Source organism: Grampus griseus (assembly GCF_964374135.1).
Source record: "Grampus griseus genome assembly, contig: HAP1_SCAFFOLD_158, whole genome shotgun sequence".
NCBI classification, from domain to species: Eukaryota; Metazoa; Chordata; class Mammalia; order Artiodactyla; family Delphinidae; genus Grampus; species Grampus griseus.
In genome coordinates this window covers 573710-596754 of record NW_028133293.1, presented here as the reverse complement: position 1 = coordinate 596754, position 23045 = coordinate 573710, and the positions used below count along the sequence as shown (strand labels likewise).

At 39.4% G+C, this 23045-nt stretch overlaps 1 pseudogene across 1 annotated transcript; it reads right to left on the bottom strand.

The window, feature by feature from the left end:
• Positions 1-3683: 3683 nt before the first annotated feature.
• Positions 3684-12377, bottom strand: LOC309817781 (RAD52 motif-containing protein 1-like; annotated as a pseudogene). The gene is made up of 7 exons: positions 12282-12377; positions 11723-11902; positions 8532-8654; positions 7966-8156; positions 6937-7013; positions 5219-5304; positions 3684-3785 (listed from the first exon to the last, which is right to left on the bottom strand). The product of its transcript is annotated as an RAD52 motif-containing protein 1-like (transcript).
• Positions 12378-23045: the final 10668 nt, after the last annotated feature.

Below are 23045 nucleotides of genomic sequence, written 5' to 3'. Positions count from 1 at the left end.
GTTCCATAAACCAAATATGTATTAGACAAGACCTACTCTTTGCTCAGTGAACTGGACTCAACACCCCCTATGCACCGCAGAGGAATATAGGTGACTAGTAAGAAGCTTAAAACCTATGTACTGATATATCTCCGTAAGGGAATCAAGTGTGTGTAGTAAACACTGCACTGAAAATCAGCTAAACCCCATTATAAAAAGAAATTTCAAAAAGCAAAAAAACACAGAGTGATGGAGAGAGAAATTCTTACAAAATTCGTCCAGGCGCTGTAATGCACCGTGAATTGAACTTATCTACACACACTGCTGGATGAGACCTAAGGCTGAACACTTGGAGCTGAGCAGATTGGTGAGGTTGTGTGAGGAAATGCAGACCCATTAAAGAAATACTGCGCGCCACCCATGCCATGGGTCCCAACTCTCCAGGTTTAAGGGAATCTTCCTACGCCTCAAACATGCATGGGAAACAAAGAGGATGGTACAACGTGTGATCGGGAAAGGTTTCTTAAAACCCACCTCATTTTTCCTCTCCTGGTGCTCGGGTTCGCCATTCCAGCCGCTTCACTAACAATCTCCACATTTGGAGAGTCAGCGCATTTAACCTCCTATTTCGCACAGTCGGCAATTAGTGCGGAGGATGACCGGTATGAGGGGGAACCAATGAGAGAATAGCTGTAGGTGTTTGGACAGGCACATGCCACTCTAATTTCCCATCAGGAGGAAGAATTAACCAAAAGCTCAGCCTGCCGCCCCGGAAGCAGAATAGGGCCTAAAGCAATCCTGTGGTTTTGCGGCCAGTTCACAAAAAAGCGAGTTGAAAAATGGAGCTCACGGGCACTGTAATTTACAAACCTGCAGAGTTAAAAAGGGCAACTTTCGTCGAAAAATATATTGAGGTAAGGCAACGACGAGGATTTGAAACCAAGGCAGAATTGCAGGAAACAGGTTTCAACAGGTAGATTGGAGTCTCTTTAAAGCACATGAAAAGCGGCAGAACTTCGACAATCATGCGGTTGGCCAAAAAGGGCGTATGCGTTTTTTTCTCAATATATTCAGGAGAAAACGCATACACTCTTTTTGACCAACCAAGCAAGCGGGCAATGCAAATCCGAACAAGGAAGTCTCTCTTCCAACCGGTCCAAAGGGCCATCGGAAAAAAGTGTAAAAACCAGAGAGGCAGGACAGGCCATGGAGAACAGGAAGCCTTGTTACCCTGATGGGTGGGATGTAAATTGTCAACAGCCACTCTGGAGAAGTGTATGGTGTCTCCTGAAATATGTAAAAAACAAAGCTACAGAGCATAGGGCACTCCCACTCATGGGCATGTATCTTGGTAAAATGAAAAATCAACACGACAGAGACACCGCAAAGTTTAGGGCTCTTCTGTTTACAAAATCCTCGACTTCGGAACACCTTAAATATCCCGGGAAAGAGAAAAATGGATAAAGGAGTTCTGGTACTTATGTGCAATGTTATATCACTCAGCCATGAAATCAATGTCAGAAGGCCAGCAGCAGCAAAATGAGTGGATTTAGGTACGATGATTCTAAGTGAAAGAAGTCACACAGAAAAAGAAACTTATCATAAGATATCACTTATAGACGGAATGTAAACATGGCTGCACATGAGCTGAATTACAAAACAGAACAGAGTCACACATTTAGAAAACGCTAAACATGCATAGGAAACAGCTAAAACAGCTAAAACATGCATAGGAAACCCAGAGGATGGTACAGCGTGTGATCAGGAAAGGTTTCTAAAAGGCACCTCATTTTTCCTCTCCTGGTGGTAGGGTTCGCCATTCCAGCCACTTTACTAACAATCTCCCCATTTGGAGAATCAGCGCATTTAACCTCCTGTTTCGTACAGTCTGCAGATAGTGCGAAGCATGAAAGGTATGAGGGGGAACCAATGAGAGAATAGCTGTAGGTGTTTGGACAGGCTCATGCCACTCTAATTTCCCATCAGGAGGAAGAATTAACCAAAGGCTCAGCCTGCTGCCCCGGAAAAAGAACAGGGCCTGAAGCAGTCCTGTGGTTTTGCGGCCAGCTCACAAAAAAGCGAGTTGAAAATGGAGCTGAGGGGCACTGAAATTCACAAACCTGCAGAGTTAAGAAGAGCAACTTTCCTCTAAAAGTATATTGAGGTAAGGCAACGAAGAGGATTCGAAATCAAGGCAGAATTGCAAGAAACAGGTTTCAACAGGTACATTGGAGTCTCCTTTAAAGCACAGGACAAGCTACAGAACTTCAAAAGATTGAAAGATTGAAAAAAGATCCAACCTCCTCAGGGCTTTGTGGATGCTAAGCTGGGGGCTCCTGCTGGGGTAAAGTTTCAACCTCCTCAATGAACTCTGGATGAGGCGCTTGGGCCTCCTGCTGGGATGGAGAATTTTCAGCTTCCTCTGCAGGCTCCATAGTTTTATCTGGGCTCCTAAAAAAATCCCTAGGTCGCCTCTCCTCAGGTTAAATGGCATACATACTGGTATCCAAAAAACCCTGCAACTGTCGTTCTAGACTGAGTGTTTTTTTCGAAATTGGCCTGTAGTTCCAACAACAACTTTGGCAAGCCGTTGATGCTGAACTAGATCTTTCTTCAGGTTTGGGGGTGAAACAATAAACTTCATTGGTTTTGAGCTCTTACTACCTAGAGGTGGAACAAGTATTTCAAATGACTGGTGACCTTCAGCGTGATCTAGACCTATGTTTTTAGTCTTACTTTTGTGTCCAGAAGGCAGAACCAAGGGTAATTCTGATCCCAGTCTAGCACTGGAACTGCCTCTGGGAGGTTTTGCACTGGAACTGCCTCTGGGAGCTTGTGATGTTGGGTTTGCTTGTTATTCAGATCCTGATGTGGAACAGCAAACTGATCTGGCCCTATAGGCAGCTCTCCAACCGAATCCATGTCCAGGTATGGAACCTCAGACTCAGTCAAATCCTGATGAGGTGGGGCCAACATCTGCACTGGAGACTAGGACGTCAAGTAGTTAAAGCCTCCGGCTTCTGCCAGGGATGTAAGGGCATGGGGCAGTTTGGGAAGGGTTCTTAGGCATGTGAAGACAAAGCCTCGGTCAGCCGTGCGGGGTTGGGGATCACCTGGACGGGGCCCATGGCCCACTCCGGAGGCTGAACTGCCTGGACTAGAAGCGACCGTTGTTGCCATGTGAGGAAGAGCCGTGGGGTGCAGCCACGACACAGAGGCGCAGCCGCGACATAACATGCGGCGGCTCCCAGGCACAGTGATCGAGGCCAGTGAGGAGCCGGAGCCACATCTTCCTCCAGAGCCAAACCGAACTGCTATGCCAGTGCCGCGACTTGAGGGCTCACGTTAGCAACCTCGCGGCACGGCCCCGCAAAACGTCCCACCCGTTATTTATGACGTCTTTAGTTACGCCACCCTTATTAGGCTCGTGCGGAGATCCAGTCCGCGCCACCAGAGTGGGACTTTCTCCCAGAGTCCACAGGGCGCAAGCCATCCTTCCCCTTGCAAAGGTGACAATTACCTCCTGCTGGGCCCTCTTCCCAAATCCGCCCTGCGCACCCGGGCCGCAAACAATGAGGCGGGATTTGGGCTGCAGACCCGAGTGGCCCCAAACTCTGACAGCCCTGGGGTTGAGGGGGGTTGGGAACGATGCAGAGCTTCCCGTGGAAACCAAAGGACCTGGCATTCTGGGAAATTCAAAAGTGCTAGTCCAGTTCTGGCAATCTGAACTCTTCCTCCTCAAAGCTGAAGTCTGAGAGACATTCTTGCTCCCTTTGGCCAAACGGCTGACATGAAAAGTAGCTGACCTGCAAAATGAGCACCAGTTAGGGTGGCGGGATGGGAACACTCCTTACAATTATGCTAAAATGTTGCCATTTCCTCCAAACTCTCAGTATTCACGTCTCATGATTCATTCACCACTCTATTATTAGGGGGTCACCACTGAATCAGTGATGACTCCAGAATTTCTGTAGGAGGGGTCTGGGGCAGGTGAGCAATTCATTCTGGGAAAGAGTTTAAAACCAAGTGAATGGCCCTTTACATTAGCATGGGAAAATGTCCCAAATCCCACCTTGTCTCAACAGAGCCATTAATCTAGAAAAAACTACAGTGCCACTTTTCAGAGGTCTACCCTGTGTGCACACATGGAGAAGACACTTAGAATGTTAAAGTCAGCATGTTAAGTAATTTTCTTGAAATACTGTAACTAGCATCCAGTTTACTTTCTTCACAGGCCTTTTCATAATCTATTTAATTTTAGTCCTTTTTAATTGCCTGTTACACCTTTAACACCTAAATTCCAAGAGAGAAGGAGCTTCATCTTATCTCCACTGCCTAGCACATAATGGTTTCTAAATGGAACTGATTCCAAGATTGGCCTCATTTAGGAGTGGATCTGTTGTTATAATCAGGTTTCCAAAATCTTTAGTATCAATACGGAATCCTTTCCTCTCACATTTCATAGGAAGCTAGACTTCTTAAAGCACAAACATGGATACGTTTCAAGTTTCCTTGACTGATTTAAATTGAATTGAAATAATTATTTTGTACGGGAAAAACTTTAAAAAATTTTTCATTTTTCACAACATAACCACCTTTTCTTTCTCTACTTTCTTCCCTTCAAAACAAACTTTGCGACATTGGGGTGAGTTAAATAATCAGAAATCTAGGCAAAAATTAAGCTCTCAATGGCATGAAATACATTTTTTGCTCATTTTAAATAAAAATCCTATATGCAGTACATTAATGTTTTCTTTTAGAAATTACGTTGACAACTTAATCCCTAATTCGAGGCATCCATATAACTTCTTTACAGAAAGGTTCTTTGGCAAATTATTTAACACAAGATATATATGAGATCTGGGTAATACACCTTACTTGAAAGGCATGAATTGTTTTTAAACAGTGTAGCATAATCACACTTAAGACCATAGTTACTTTGTTCCCAAATCCCTGCAATTCTAATTGAGGGGAGTTCTAAAGGTCCTGTGTCCGCAACTGTAGACGTACACTGGTGGCCCTCAATCCTGCTCTCCAAACTTCAAATAAGGGGCCAGAGACAAGGCTCAGAACTTGGAAAAGGCCAGAAATTTCCTGCCTCAAAAGCAGTTTCAGAGTTTCACCTTTTCCTAAGGAACACAGAGCTGAGTAGACATGCTGAAGTCTTCCATATCCTGCTGGTTGTTTTGAATTATGGCTACACTGGCTGTGTACCCCTTGAGCTTTTATCTCCACATACTTGAATTAAATCCTGTAGTTCCTCTTCGGTTCTAGCATCTGTGACCTCTTCACAGGGTCTATATGCCACAGCTGTTTTACCACTTTCTGTAATAAAATTAACAAGGATCAATTCAGAAGTTTTCTTGTTCTTAAACTTCCTATATACAATGGTAGCACCGAATAATTAGACATTCTTTTGACTTCTAAAAGCAGAAAATAAGAGCATTTTCCTAGAAGTTGCCTCATCTGACACTTCAGTTTTTATCATAATTATTTGTGAAAACATATATAAGAAGTATCAACTTTGGTTCAAAAATTTATGATCTTAGAAATAAGGAATAAGGACATAGAAATTAAAAGCTGTGGAAAAAACATGTTCAATCACAATACAATTAAATAGGAAGGCATTAGGTGGGAGTCAAAGTGAGTTCAAACCTGGGAGAGATACCACTAGACTATAATAGATACTTCCTATTAGAAGCAAGGCAAGTGCCTGTTCCTTGGGACCAAAATTCTACCAGATACAATGAACATAGCTTTAGAGACAGAGAGAGAGAGTGAGCATTTGAACACTCTACTGGCAGAAACTGGCCCATGTACATTTTGCACAATACAGCTTTCCTCAAGGCAAGTTAGGGCCACCAGGCTTTTTGGTCTAAGTTTTGGGTACATATAAGGAGTACCTTGGCATATTAGGCACAAACAACCCAGGCATTTAGTTTGGTTCTTAAAGGTTGTTACCCAGAGTTGACAGCTGATGGAGATTCTGCCTGATGACCAGGAAAATCAAACTTCACTGGAAAGATTGCCCAGGGTGGAAAGCCAAGACCAATCCAGGGTCAACTCTCACAAGCAAATAAGGTCTCTGACAACTTAGCTAGGATTTCTCAGTCTCTAAGCCTGCAGGGCTGTGAAGCAGGGGAGCAGTTCTGTTCCGGGGATCTACTAATCATAAAGTTTCCTTTGGGCACAGCTTGTGCCATTCTCACCGCTGCATAACTCGATAGGGAACAAAACCAACGCTATTCATTCGCATGACCACTTTCAAGGTTTACAAAAATGTAGCCGATTATTATATAAGAATCATATTCACCCACTACATCAGAATTGAAAACTGAAATTAAACTGATTCCAAAAACATAATCTAATAAACTCTTCAACAAGAAAACAGCAGTAATAATAATAGTCAATATATTTTGTCTGCTTACTATGTTTCAGGCATAGCTCTAAGATTGTTAGGTTCATCATCCCGTTTACTCTTACAATATCCCCCATTTGGTGGTAAGCTTAATTACTAACCCTATTTGCAGATAAAGAAATTGCAGCTTAGATATATTAAATACCTACAAATGTCTCTGGCTACAAAAATCTAAAATTGCAAGAACAAGAAAATCTAAGAGACAAAATTAGGACTCAAACACCGGTGTCCAAGGCTTATAATCACTACACTATTCTGTATGAGAAGCAAGCAATTGAGGAAGAAGTGGATCAAACACTTTCTGTATGAACTGAGGCAAGTCATTCTACATCTAAACACTGGGGACAATAATATTTGCTGTCGTTTTTCTCATAAACGCCACAAAGCACAAATGTAAGACTGCTGCTGTGAAAGCATCTGGCGAATGAAAGAATATGTAATGTTTTAGATAACCATTATTTTCATCCAATTAACTTTTCAAATAAGTTTATTTGCTCACTGAAACTGAAGTACTTCAACGACAATCAAAAAGGTCCTACCTAAAACCACATTCAGCAATTTCTGGAATGCATCTGTCATAGCTTTCTGAATAGCAAGCTTCTGGGTTACCTTCCTTCTCATAAGGAATGATAATGACCCAAAATCCAACCAAAACAGATGAATTTAAAATGCCTATATGAATAACTGATTTCTAGGTTATATGTTTAAAACTAAAAATGCATCTGTGATTCTTAGATCATTACCTTAGTGATTAAGGGCAGGCACAACACTGGGCTACGGGTGAATGTCTCCGTTGCAGGTATACCCTGGCATGGCACATGCTTACTGCTCGGATCTATTCTGGAAGTTCCTAAAATACTAGATGGGAAATGCAAACCAAGAACGTGGCACAAATCTCATATTACTCACAGATTTCAAATGGAGAAGCTGAGGCTGCACTACTACAGACACTGCTCTCCTCTGCGTAAAGGGCTGGACTCATACAGTGAGATAGATTTGGTTGTAGTGCAGATGATCTGGCCTCTCCTCAACCATCACCCACTCAGGTGGATGGTGGAGCCTCCTCCACCCCATTCGATAACAGCCCTGCCTCTGACTTAAAACCCTAAGCCCAAGTGCCATGGATTCTACGAAAAAACTCAGTACCAATCGGAATCCCCTTTCTAGGGATCTACATTTACTTATTCTGCTCAGGCCCTTTTATAGCAGGCAAAGGCCTGAACATTTACACAAGAGTTTATTTCAATCTTTAGACAATGATTTTGTTGGGATAACTGAAGCCCAGAAGACATATGCATTTGAAGGACTATTTTAGCCCAAAAATAATTATTAACCAAACAAAAAAATTCCTAATTTTCCCTCCTCCTAAGGTTCTTGGCAGGCAGGAGTTCCAAATTTCTGAAGATTAAGGTGCTGTCAGGTATTCCCTAAGATAAAAACCTATAGTGTCGGGCAGAAAAATTCTGCCCAGGGCTTTAGTTGCTTAGAGAAGGTGATGATGTATCTGAAAAGTTGAGTTTCAGAAAGAAAGGAAAAAAGAGAAATCCCACTGCCTCACCTCCCCCTACACACACATACTGGAAAACAGACCTTCCTCCAACTTATCCAAAGGTTCCTCAGCCATGCCAACCCAGGGACTCCTGCACTCGTGGGAGGGCAACACCACCTCTAAAGCACAGAAGACCTTCAGGCTTTGCTTCTGAAGTGGTGTCACAGTATCTTCATTTTCCCTTTCTTCAAGGTTAGAAAGATCCTGAAGCTGTTAGGATTTTGAATTAAAGGCTAGACTTCAACATATTCTGTTGTTAGAAATAAATACCAAACTCCAGCAATCCCAGGTAATAGTTTAGGTATGCTACCCCTTCAAAATCAACTGAGACTTGCAAAGGAATGACTAGATATGGACAACTATTTTTTATGATATACCATAGAAATACTGGAGAAAGTTATGGACACCACCATCCAAGTCATTGAGATTATCACTAATTCTAGGTGGAAGGCCAATGCTCAGATACTTCCATGTGGAAGTCTCTCACATCTCCTCCCCACACCCCTGTTCTATTCTGCTCTCTAAAGTCTAGGAGTTCAATGTTGAAAGGAGTCTGGTTAGTCAAAGAAAATCTACAGAGTTTACCTTGATGATCCTTTTTGACCACCCACGGAAACCAAAGTAGTAATTTGCCAATTCTTGGCATCTGGAGCTCTTTAGGGCAAGCGTATTATGTTGAACCGCCTTATGTCTGGTGCCGAGATGAACCTAAAGACATAAAAGACTTAAAACTATCACAACCCTACATAGAGATTTATTTTGGATATACCTGAGATTTATTAATTCCAATTTCATAGAGTGTTTGTGAAGATTAAGTAGGACATTTTAAGCAATGAGTTCACAGTGAGTCCTAAATAAATGTTATTTATTATTTTTAAGTCAGTACTTTTCTGCATCATTTCCAGTGCCCCTGATTAACAGAAGGTTCCCTGACATCCGGTGGTGAAAGTGATGATGAAGGCATCCAAGGAAGCCCAGCAGAAGCCTATTATGGGCCTGGGGGTAAGCAAAGGAATGGACTGTTTTACTCGTCTCATCCTGTAGCTCCTGCTTGAGAATATGACCTGAAGAGGAGACAAGATGGACCTGCCACTGAATTAGGACCTGAATCTGTAGCACCCCCTCCCCAAGTTACTAACCCCTGTTAGAAGAGGGAATATGTATACCTCTATAAATGTAAATAAAGCAACGAAAAGAATTAGAGGTTCATCTGCATTAACAGGCTTATTTGACAGTGCAAATATTTCCAGTCTTAACTCTCTAAAGAACTTACATATTACTGTGGAGTTTTTATATCACTAGTTCTTTCTTAGATGTCCATTACCATTTTGAACAGAGTGTAGTATATAAATATAGTCATAAAAATTCAAATAATACAAATAAAATCACAGCATTGTTAATTCTTTATGGATTTGTTTGTGCATCTTCCTCTGTCACTAGTTTATGAGCTCCTTCAGTGCTTGAAGGAACCATATATTATTCTTTCCTTGTTACCAGAAAGAAGAATACATATTGGCATATAACAGAGGAGTGATGGTCTGTTGACTGAGTGAATGAATGAGTACATAAGAAAATGAAGTTACTTTCTCCAACTGAAGTTGCCTGCTGGGAAGGAGAAATGAAGATTAATTTTTAAATATTGAGTGTCGCATGGGATGCTAGGCCCTGTACGGTGAGTCAAAATGGAACTGTCCTGGACAATTAGGAAGCTTCAGAAGGGCTTGAGCTCCTGGGTAGTAGAGACAGCTGACATCTGGGATAACCTTGCCACAGTTCTTGCTGGCAAACCTTTCCCTTCGTGCTACTAAGAAAAGCTCAGATACATTAGGCCTTTCCTTGGTTTTAATTTAAGATGTTATTCACTTTTCTGTATTTATAAAAAACACAGGGGAAGTAAGATAAGAAGTATGTATACCTGAATAAAAGAACACATAATTGGAACTTCCGTGCTGGTGCAGTGGTTAAGACTCCATGCTCCCAATGCAGGGGGCCTGGGTTCGATCCCAGGTCAGTGAACCAGGTCTCACACGTATGCTGCAACGAAGAGTTTGCACACCAAATTTCAGGAGCCTGCAAGCCACAAAAAAAGGAGCCTGCCTACTGCAAATGGGGAGCCCACATGCCACAACTGGGGAGCCCTTGAGCCACAACTAAGGAGCTATCTGCTGCAACTGAGATCCAGTGCAAGCAAATAAATAAATAAAATTGAAAAAGAACGCATAAGTAAAGTAGGGAAAAATTTCGGGATTGTGGGTAGTAAACTAAGGCTCTGCATTAAATATACAAATCTAATACGAATGCCCTTTCCTCTCAACTCTATAGTGACTTGGAGAACATTTTCTTCATTATGCTATCAGTGACGGGCTTTATGCTGTGAAAATCTCACAACCTATGCTTATGGAATGGTCTTAATGTCCAATATAAGAAAAGAACTCATTACTCACAACTGATACCAAGTAACTGTTTCATAATCTTTCCAGGACCATCTGTAATATCTGAGTGGTTATGTGAAATGGTCACAGGGTGTGCAAATTAAAGAATGTCTGACACAAAATCATTTCAATCCCAGGGAGTACTGCCAGGATTGAAGAGGGTGTTAAACAGGGTAAAGAAGTGGGAGGTAGTGTACCTGGAGTCACATCTGAGGAGAGTTCTCAGATTCAATAAAGGTGAAATCAGTGAGTACAGAAATATGGGTGAGAAGAGGCAGCAAGGTCAGTAGGAAGTAGCCAGAGCAAGAAGCCAATCAGAGAAGACACACAATTATAAAGGGAAAGGTCTGGGAAATCTAAGCCTCACTCACTTATTCAGAGGAATTGAAAAGGTCCTTGAAAAAGGAATGGTGGCTGAATGGAAGTACATAATGAAATGTTAATTCTGCGGAAGTAAAATTGGATGGCATTTTGATATGGAATAAGGTTTCTACAATGCATTAAAGAATATTTTAACCATTTTCTGGAATCTGAAGGGAGTTCTGAATAGGCAGTTTGACAGTAATGATGATGATGAAGCCTCCTTTATGTTACATCTGACAAAAGTTTGTCAAGCTCGGGACTTCCCTGGTGGCACAGTTGTTAAGAGTCCGCCTGCCAGTGCAGGGGGCACGGGTTCAATCTCTGGTCCAGGAAGATCCCACATGCCGCAGAGCAACTAAGCCCGTGTGCCACATCTACTGAGCCTGTGCTCTAGAGCCTGTAAGCCAAAACTACTGAAGCCTGCGTGCCTGGAAACCGTGCTCCGCACCAAGAGAAGCCATTGCGATGAGAAGCCCACACACCGCAACGATGAGCAACCCCTGCTCATGCATCTAGAGAAAGCCGGCGTGCAGCAACAAGACCCAACGCAGCCAAAAATAAATAAATTAATTAATTAAAATAAATTGTCAACCTCACACATTTAAAATCCACATAAAAGTAAATATAAGGAAGACTCTTGTGAAGATTTCTTAAATTAAGGGGCAGCAGAAAATGACATGGGGTTTAACATCAGTTAAGTTTGGGTTTGGCCTCTAGTTTCCACATTTACTGCCATGAACCTTAAGTAAGCCACTTAACCATCCTGAGTTCGTGTTTCTTCATCTAAAAAAAAGGAAGAAACCACTAGGGAACTGGGGGATCAGTGGAGCAGTGCATCTGAGAGCATTCTGTACACCACAGTGCTGTACAAACGCTGGCCGTTTTTTTTTTTTTTTTACCCCTGGGATCTTAGTTCCCAGACTAGGGATTCAACCCGGGCCCTCAGCAGTGAAAGTGCACAGTCTGCACATTTGGACCCACCTTCACTGGAGATGTGTGAAAAAGCTGCTTCTGGTCACATGCCTTTTGGGCTCTATGGGCATCCCTTGCTGAATAAAACTTGATGATGGCATAGAACCCAGGACCACCCACTGCTGCGTTTGGGAAGACTCAGACAGAATACAGAAGGCCAAATCAGGAGAAGACTGTGAACAGAGAATGCTCTAGGGTGGTCTCACACTAAGAAAGTGCAGTAAATTTCAGGCCCAGGAAACCAAACCGCCCATTCCCTTATATTCCCCCAGCCCTTCGCCACAGGTAACTGTGGTGAGTCTGCTACTCCAAACACTTCTCATTTCATGAACAAGTTCCCTCTGAAATCCTAAGCTTCGAGAAGCATTAGGAGGCAATGCCTTCTGTTGGGAACTATGCCTCAAAAATCTATGGGGGCGAGGTGACTGCTCAGGTCGTCTCTAGAACTAAGATTCCTCTCAGCAGAGACCACAGGCAGATGAGGTGCTGAAGCAGTACCCCGGGGCGCCCAGTTATTGGGGTGCGGGGCGGCTTCCTCAACCCCTCCCTCCACTCCGGCTCCTCTCACTTGCAAGGCCTCGGCCGTGGATCCAGAGCTCAGCTCCCACACAAGCAAGGTTTTGTCACCCCCGATGGGAACTGCAAAAGGTACCAAATGCAGCATCCTAACATCACCGCGCATGCGCTGCTCGGGGCGCAAGAGGACTGCACCAGCGAACGGCCACCCGCGCTTTTTAAAAAGTTAGTGCCAATAAATCTAATATATAGAAAAATAGTTGAAAGCCCCTGAGTGTTTTGTGGATAGAAAAGCATGAGATTCAGAGCAAGTTCAGAGCTTGAGAGTCTAAGAATAAACTAGCTCTCCATTCCATTAGAAGGACTAGGTAGCAGCTTCTGGTTATGGAACCAGAAACTCTCAGGCTCCATATAGGACATAAAACAGCATCACTTGTACTCTTTATAAAATTGCAGAAACAAACAAAATAAACTAAAACATATTTACACCTGTCCTATAAGACAAAGGGTAACTGAGAGCTAACGTATATAAAATCAGTTAACAAACTGTGATGCGCTATATCAATAAGTTCTCATTTGCAGAGAGCACAGCATAGGATATGGGGCCATTAATGTTAATTCCCTTCCCCCTTGGATTCCTTTCTCTTGTTCCTTTAACTATGCGGATCCGTTACATTATTAAGCTAACAATGTAACTGAGCTATTATTAGCTTAATAATGTAACCTAGAATCTGATTTTTAGCAAAGGGGTAGTTCTTAGAAACTTAGGGAGCTGGAACTCTGAATGAATGAATTAAAAAAACTCAGTTACATCATTAATTTTAAAATTTATCATCATCGATTAAAAATTAAAATATTAAATTAAAAATTAAAAATTTATTATCCTGCAATTGAGACTCACCACAATGTGTTACGTCTGTCAGGCATTCCCTGTCACAACGTAGCTTGAATGTCTTACAGACAACCTCAATGGTATTTTTAACTTGGCAGAGGCAGCAGGCCATACGGCTAGGTAAGATCCTATAAATGGAAACACAGGTAATTAAATTCGTGGTAAAAGAGTTACTTGAGAAGGTAGAAGAGGTAGGCCAAGGCCACCACAGACCAGTGCAAAAAGGAGTTCTTGGGGCATATGGACTGCAGAACTGGATAGGGGCCGGTTGGCCAATTGCTGCTCTTGACTGTTGTAAATAAATATAGAGGAGGAGAGAGGTGCCCAACAGAAGGATTAGGATGGCAGTAGGTACGGTATGCCTAGAAAAAAGGGAATAGGGATTAGAATTGGGTGACATTGATCTGTACTTTAATTCAGAAGTATCTCCTTCCAACCCAAAAGCCTCACTTTGGGTTGAGAGTACACAGGAAGAAGGCAGACATGTAATAATAGTCTGAATAATATTGTACCTTCTGGAGTCCCTTTCTCAGGTCCTATTTATGAGTAGTAATATATTAGAAATTATTCTAGTAATAAAAAAGCATCCTGCGGTTAAACAATAACAGAGATTGCATTGGCCAAATCTGGACAAAAGGAACATCCCAAACAATAAAATTATCATTATAATAAGGTATAACATAGTTAACTTAAAAAAAAGCACATGAGTTCATAATGATACTCAAAATGAAAAGTGGGGGAGCTCTTCTTTATAAAATAATGTCAACTAATAAATGCAAAAGGAATGATAGAATTAGGAAAGTGTCATTTTGCATCTATCAATGTAATAATCGATTCAGACAAGGATTATCATTGATGCACAGCTGGGTGAAGAGCTGTTTGAAAGTAGGATCTTTACTGATCCCAAAGTACCACCCCACATATGATTTATCAATTACCAAGGGGAAAAATAATTTTACAATGGAGAGATATGGAAGATACCACCTTAATCAAGTGATCAAACTTAGCACTGGGCCAGCTGAACTGATGAAGTATGAAGAATACATCACCTACATAGTATTCTTCCCCAAAATATTTATTTTGAATCTAATGAGGAAATAGACAAATCCAGATTGTCAGGCAATTTACAAGCTAACTGGCTTAGAGTCTTCAAAAATACCAATGTCATAAAAGACCAAAAAAAAACATAGTAGGGAAATATTGTAGATTAAAGGAAACAAAGTCATGACACGCAATGCCTAATCTTTAATTGGACCCTGTATCAAAATAAAACAGACTTGAATGTTATTGGCTTCTGACCAAGATGAAGTAACAAGGACCAATTTAACCTCCCACCTGAAACAATGAAATCATCAGACAGAACATATGAAACAACAGTTTTCAAGAACTGGACCTCAGGCAATAAAGTTCAGTGATCCCCAGGAGATGGGAAATAAATGAAGTGATCCCTATAATTGCCCTAACTTACTTCTCTGAGAGAGTTTCCAGGTCATGGTACAGGGAAGAGAAGTGCAGGCAGAGACTGGTGGATTCCCTGACTGAGGAAATGGAGCTGAGAGTCTGGGAAAATCAAGGTAACTAGAGTTCACAAAGCAGACTATCAGAGAGAAAAGAAGTGCACAGACAAAGAACTCTGGAGATATGCAGAGGGATCTCTTGAGAATTCAACAAAGTATTTGTCAGTACATTTGTGTGAGGAATTACTTGATGCCAGGAAAAGAACCACATGAAAGGATTAACAATAAGAATATCTGGATATCACACAGGGTTGTAGGAATAGTACCTGTTCCTACAAGTCAAACTGGAAAACCTCATGATACTCAGAAAAGACTTGTCTCAGTAGTTGCAAATAATGAGCTCCAGACTAAAGGCTACTTGGACTCCTACCCAACGAATCTTAAAAGCTAGACCTAAAAGAATAAAATTGTTTTGAGTAACTTAATTCCACCCAAAACAAAGCCCAAGCATTTTACAAGAATTTAAATATATATAGTACACAAGAAACAAAAACGCACAGTATCGGGGATCATATGAAATATTGGCAAGCATGCAAAGAAGTAGGAAAATATGCCCCATAGTGAGGAGAAAAGGCAACCGATCAAAACTAACCCATAATCTATACAGATGTTAGAATTGGCAAAAAAGGACATTTTAAAAGTTTTTATACATGAAGAAAAGTTATTATAACTGTATTTCATATGTTCAAAAACCCAGACAAAACACTGAAAATGTTAAGTACAGGCACGGAAAATGTAAAGCAGTCCCAAATTGAGCTTCTAGCAATTAAAAACAATGGTTAAATGAAAAAGACATTGAATGAGGTTAATTGCAGATTAGACACTGCAGAAGAAAGGGTCACTGAACATTAAGGCATAGTAATAGAAACTATCCAAAATGAAACAAAAAGAGTAACAAAACAAAACAACAACAAAAAAGAATACAGCATCAGTGAGCTGGGCAACAACTTCAAGTGGCCTAATACATGTGAACTTAGAGTCCATGAAGGAGAAGAGAAATACAAACATTTGAAGAAATGATAGCCAAAATTTTTCCAAACTGGTAAACACTATAAAGCCACAAAGTCAAGAAGATCAATGAACTTTAAGCATAAGAAACATGGACAAAACTACACCAATGCAAAAACATTATCAAATTGCCCAGAACCAGGAATAAAGAGAAAAATTTAAAAGCAGCCAGAGGAAGAACCTATACACTACATACAGAGGAACAAAGATATCAATGACAGCAGAATTTTTGCTGGAAACAATGTAAATGAGAACTCAGTGGAATAACATCTTTAAAGTAGTGAATTGAATTCTATCAAGCTAGAATTCTATACCCAGATGTATCAAAACAAAAGCAAAATAAAGACTGTCTCAGACATACAAAGGCTGCAAGAATTCTTTACAAGTAGCATTTCACTATAAGAAATGTTAAAAGAAGTATTTTTAAGCAAAAGGAAAATGACACCAGATTGGAATATGGATCTACACAAAGATTAAGAATACAGGAATAGGGACTTCCCTGGTGGTTCAGTGGTTAACAACCTGCCTGCCAATGCAGGGGATATGGGTTCAATCCCTGGTCCGAGAAGATCCCACATGTCGCCGAGCAACTAAGCCCGTACGGCACAACTACTGAGCCTCTACTCTAGAGCCTGTGTGCCACGACTACTGAAGGCCACGCACCTAGAGCCTGTGCTCTGCAAAAAGAGAAGTCATCCAATGAGAAGCCAATGCACTGCAACGAAGAGCAGCCCCTGCTTGCCGCAACTAGAGAAAGCCCAGGTGAAGGAATAAAGACCCAACGCAGAAAAAATTAATTAAAAAAAAATACTTAAAAAAATTTTTGAAAGGATTTTACTCATTCAATATATGTCTCTGACCACAGTGGAATTAAATTAGAAATTAACAAATCCGAAAAAGTTCCAAATATTTGGAAACTAAACAACACTCTTCTGAGTAACTTTGTGGTCAAAGAAGAAATCAAAAGGGAAATCAGAAACTATTTTGAACTCACTGAAACTGAAAACATAATATGTCAACATGTGGGTTATTGCTAATGCGGTACTCAGCTTCCTCAACTTCCACCTTAAACTGGAAAAACAAGAGCAAATTAATCACAGAGTAAGAGAAGAAAGAACACAATAAAGATCAAAGTAGAAATAAATAAAATGGAAAACAGAAAAATATTATTGATATTAAAAGGATAATAAGAGAATATATAGAATACTTTATACCAATAAATTCAAGATGAAATGGACAAATTCCTTGAAACACATGCACTACCAAAGTTTATTCAAGAATACAGATATTAAAGAAATTGGGTGTGCAGTTTAAAACCTTCCAACAAAGAAAGCTTCAAGTCCAGGTGGCTTAGCTGATAAATTCTACTGAACATTTAAGGAATAAAATAATGCCAAGTCTACACAAACTCTACCAGAAAGTTGAAGAGAAGGGAATATTTCCCAACTTATTTATAAGGCCAACTTTCACCGTATCAAGATTAGACAATGACATTACAAGAAAACTATAGACCAATATCTCTCATGAACACAGAGGCAAAAAATCTTAACAAAATTTTAGCATATCAAATCCAATAATATATAAAAAGATGATACATCATGATCAAGTGGGGTTTATCTCAGGAATGAAAGGTTGGGTTAATATTTGAAAATCAATTTACCAACTTACTACACTAAAAAAAGAAAAATCAGGACATCTCTGGTGGGGCAGTGGTTAAGAATCCACCTGCCACTGCAGGGGACATGACTTTGACCCCTGGTCAGTGAAGATCCCACATGCCATGGAGCAACTAAGCCCATGCACCAGAACTACTGAGCCTGAGCTCTAGAGCCCGTGAGTCACAACTACTGAGCCGATGTGCCACAACTAGTGAAGCGCGTGCTCCTAGAGCCCATTCTCTGCAACAAGAGAAGCCACCGCAATGAGAAGCCTGCATACTGCAATGAGAGTAGTCCCTGCTCGCCACAACTAGAGAAAGCCTGCGTGCAGGAATGGAGGCCCAATACAGCCCAAAAATAAATAAACAAATTAAGAAAAGAAGGGAAAAATCACATAATCATTGCAATAGATGCAGGAAAAGAATGAAAAAATCTATATCCATTCCTGATTAAAGAAAAAAAACAGCCCTCAGCAGACGAGGAATGGAAGGACACTTCCTCAACTTGATAAATGACTTCTACAAAAAACTTACCATCATATTTAATGGTGAAGGACAAAGAACTTGCTCGCCAGTATCAGGACAAAGGCAAGGATGTCTGCTCTCATTATTTCTATTTTACATTGCACTGAAGGTTCTAGCCAGTGCAATAGGGCAACAAAAATAAGAGATATTCAGAAAGGAGAGGAAGAACTAAACCTATGTTTATTTCCACATAACATGATGATAGAGAAAACCTGATAGAATCTACAAAATTGCTACTGGAACTCATCAATGAGTTTCTCAAGTTTGCAGGGTACAAGATGAACATACAAAAAGATTAATTTATCTCAACAAACAATCAGAGATCAAAGTTTTAAAATACTACTTATAATAGAATCAAACATATAAAATACTTAGAATAAATCTGACAAAACATGTAAAAGACTTGCAAAGTGAAAACTGTAAAATATTGCTGGGGGAAATTAAGGAAGACCTAAATAAATGAAGAGATAAAATGTATTCATGGATCAGAAGATTCAATATTGTTAAGACATCATTTCTCCCCAAACTGATTTATAGATCAAAATACCAGTAGGCTTTTCTATAGAAATTGAAAACCTAATTCTAAAATTCATGTGGAAATAAAATTTAGGATAACTAAAACAACATTGAAAAAGAACAAAGTTGAAGAACTAACAGTAACTGATTTCAAGGCTTATGAAGTAACACTTTCAAGACACTGTGATAGTAGTGTAAAGATACACAAAAGGATCAAAGGAAGAGAATAGAATGTTCAGAAGTAGAGAGATGTGGACAACTGACTTTCAGGTTCAAAGGCATTTAAGTGGAGAGATGATAGTCTTTTCACCAAATGATGCTGGAACAATTGAATATACAGGTGCAAAAACCAAACAAAAAAAAAGAACTTCCATCCAAACCATATACGGAAATGAACTCAAATTGGTTCAAAGATCTAAATGTAAAACATAAAAGTATAAAACTTCTAGAACAAAACAGGTGAAAATTTTATGACCTTGAGTTAGGCAAGATTTCTTAGATACAACACCAAAAGCATAATCCATGAAAGAAAAAAATAGATAAATTAGACACTATCTAAATTAAGAATTTGTGCCCTGCAAAAGACACTACTGAGAGAACAGAAAGATGAGTCACAGAATGGGAGAAAATACTTAGCAACTTAAGTATTAAGTAGTAGTCTACACAAAGATTAAGAATACAGGAATAGGGACTTCCCTGGTGGTTCAGTGGTTAACAACCTGCCTGCCAATGCAGGGGATATGGGTTCAATCCCTGGTCCGAGAAGGGATTGAACCCATCCCTTCTGGGTTATATATTCTGGAAATATATAAAGAATATATAAAGAATATATAAAGAACTCTCAAATATATAAAGAACTCTCAAAACTCCAGAAAAATATAGATAAAAGATAAAAATATATATATAAAGAATATATATTCTTGATATATATATAAAATATATATAGAATATATAAAGAACTCTCAAAACTCCAGAAAAATATAGATAAAAGATAAAAAGATATACAGATGGAAAATAAGCGTATGAAAAGACGTTTGACATGATTAATCATTAGGAATGCTACAGTGAGATAAAACTACACACCTATTAAACTATCTGAAATTAAAAATACCGAGCATAGCAAGTGCTGGCCGCAACGTGAAGAAAATGCAATTCTCATACACTGCTGGTAGAGATGTAAAATGATCAAACCACTGTAGAAAATAGGTATTTTTTAAAAACTTAAACATACACTTACCAATGATCCAGCCATTCTACTTGCAGGTATTTGCCCAAGGGAAATGGAAGTATACATCCATACAAAGACTTCTATACAAATATTCATAGCGACTTTATCTGTAATAGACAAAGTCTGAAACAACTCAAATGTTCATCAATGGTGAATAGATAAATACTGGTTCATCAGTATAATGCAATACTATTCGGCAATAAACAGAAATGAATTACTGATATATACAACAATATGGATGAAAATTAAAATGATCATGCCGAGTTAGAAACCAGTTAGAAGAAAGTATACACTGTATGATTCCCTCTACATACAATTCTAGAAAATGCAAACAGAAAAGCAGAGCAATGGTTGCATGGTGATTGGGAAGGGCAGGAACAATGGGAAGGAAGAATTACAAAGAGATGTTAAGAAACTTTCTGAGGAGATGGACATTTTGATTTTGGTGGTGTCTTCATGGTGTTTATATATGCGTGTGTGTGAACACAGATTATTGTATGTCAATTATACCTCAAAAAGCTGTTAAAAGAAACGATGTTATATGAGAGAGACAATTGGGGAAATTTGAATAGCAACTTTTTATAAGGTAATATCATTGTGTAGGAATTTAATTTCTTCAATACTGTGTGTTAACAGTATTGTAGTTACATAGGGAAATAATTTTTAATCTCCAGAGAGGAAGGCATCTAGCTGACAAGAGAGGGATCGCAATTGTGGCAGATGCTGTTGGAGGCTGAGGAAGATGAGGCTAGAGCAGTGAACAATGTGTGATGGCGTGGTGAAGACACTCATTTGCCAAATGACCTGACAAAGACGGTTGGAACAGACTGCTAAACGCAGGGCCCTTTCTGCATACTAATCTCATGCAATCCCCTCACCTAGCCTTGGCATAACAGAAAGTTTCTATTAGCTTGCCATATTGGAGGGGGGATGGTACAGTTTAAGGTGCAGTAAGTTGTGTAATAAACTGTCACAATAGGGTCCTACAGAAATAGTTTTTTTTAAATGACAAAGAAAAGAAACTTGACCCTTCCCTCACAACATATATGAAAATTAACTCAAAATGAATCATAGCCCTAAATGGAACTATACAACTTCTGGAAGAAAACATAGGAGAAAATCTTTGTGATTTTGGGTTAGACAATGGGGTCTCAGACAAAGATTTCTTAGATAAGACACAGAAAACCACAAACCATCTAAGAAAAATTGCTAAGGGACTTCCCTGGTGGTTAAGACTCTGAGTTCCCAATGCAGGGACCCGGGTTCGATCCCTGGTCAGGGAACTAGTTCCCACATGCATGCCGCAACTAAGAGTTCGCATGCCACAACTAAGAAGCCCATGAGCCGCAACTAAGGAGTCCATCTGCCGCAACTAAGACCCAGAACAGCCAAATAAACAAATATGAAAAACAAGAAAAATTGCTAAATTAGAGATCATCAAAAATTTAAAACTTCTAGTCTTCAGAGACACTGTAATACAATGAAGATAAGTCACAATCTGGGAGAAGATATTTACTAAACACATATCTGAGAGAAAGGACTTTTTCCATTGCTTTTTATATAAAGCACTCTTAAAACTCAATATAAATATACAATTTAAAAATGGATTTGTACAGACACTTCATTTAAAAAGATGTTTCACATCAATAGACACTCAACATCATCAGCTATTACAGAAATGCAAAATGTGGCAAAAACCACGAGATGCAACTACACACCTACGAGAAAGGCTAAATTTTTTTAAAAAACAAATATAAGGATCAGGTGACGATGTGGAGCAACTGAAGCTCGCATAAACTGCTAGTGGGAAAGCAAAAAGGCACAGGCACTTTAGAAAACAGTTTAGCAGTTTCTTAAAAAGTTAAATATGCGCTTGGCATACGATGAAGCAATCCCACCCTTAAGTATTTTACCCCAAAGAAATGAAAACATATGCTCGCACAAAACACACGTTCACACACACGTGTGTTTTCAGAGGCTTTGTTCAAAACTACCAAAAATCTAGAAAAAACTCAAATGTTCATCAGTCACTGAATGCGTAAACAAACTGTGTATCCACCCAACTAGAATACTGCTCAGCAATAAAAAGGAATGAAATACTGACAGGTGCAACAAAACAGATAAATCTCCAAAGAGACTGGTAAGTGAAAGAAGCCAAAAACAAATGGCTACATTCCACATGATTTGTTATAAGACTTTCTGGAAAAGGCAACACTACATGGACAAAAATCAGACTGGTTTTTGCCAGGGGCTTGTAGTGGGAGGAGGGTGGATTGACTACAAAGGGACATGAGGGGTCTTTTGGGAGTTCAGAAATGTTCTTTACCTCAAATGTGGTGGTGGCTACAGAACTAACTATACGTTTGTCAAAACACATCACACTGTATATTTAAAAACAGTGAATTTTGTGAAATGAAAATTGTACATGAGTAAACCTGACTTAAGAAAATAATAAAACAAACATAAAAAAAACAAATGAGTGAAAATAAATGTAAGAAAAATCAACTTACAGTTTTTCCAATTCAAGGGTCATCATGAGGATGCTTTCAATTGCTGTGACACTTGTGTTGTTCCCATGTCTCTGAAGGAGAAGCCCAAACATGCATGATATAAAACCCAAAGACAAAAATTCTACACTTAAAAAGATACTTAACGTGATTACTTCAATTCTGGCTTCTGACTTGCCATAGATGATAATTCCAAAGAGCTCTTATTGAAGAAATTTAAATTTGCATCATCAAATGAATGACCTTGGTGCTGAACAGCACAATCATTTTTTATTATCCTAGCTTCTCATTTTCAATTGCATCTACCTCTTTGATCACTCTTTTTTAAAAAAATAATGTACCCCTTATTCCTTTTTGCTTTCTGGGATAAATAATATTCCTACATGCACCTACATCTTCATAACTATATGTGTTCTTCAACACTGTTCTCATTCTCTGCTGGCTGTCTTACCCATATATATTCTTTCTTAATCCTTTTCTTTGCCAATAACTCTTATTTTCAATAACCCAGTTAAAATCTAAATTATGACTTTTTAGCCAAAGTACTCAATCTTTGACGAAAGAAAGAAGGAGCAGAAATTATCTCATGAGCCATGAAACTGTTGCAATACTTACAAATATTTTAATGCTGGCAATGTAAAAAGATAAGAATCTTCAACTGCTGTCAAAGGATTACAATTGAGAATTCTGAAAAATGGAATGGAATTAAAATTATCTGCATTTTCAATTACTTCCATGAAAGCTTATATTCAATTTTTTTGGTATGGAACTTGAAGGTCAAAAAAACCCCATTTTCTCACTTTACCTATAAATCACCATTAGAATTTGTAAAACACCCTTTCATTGGGAACTAGGCAGGTCTCTAGATGATAAAGTGGAGAAGAGAAACAAACAAAAAAATAGAAAAAAAGTGGCTAGCATAGAAAAAATATGCCAAAGAGCTTTTCAGGTTCAAAACCCTCGAAG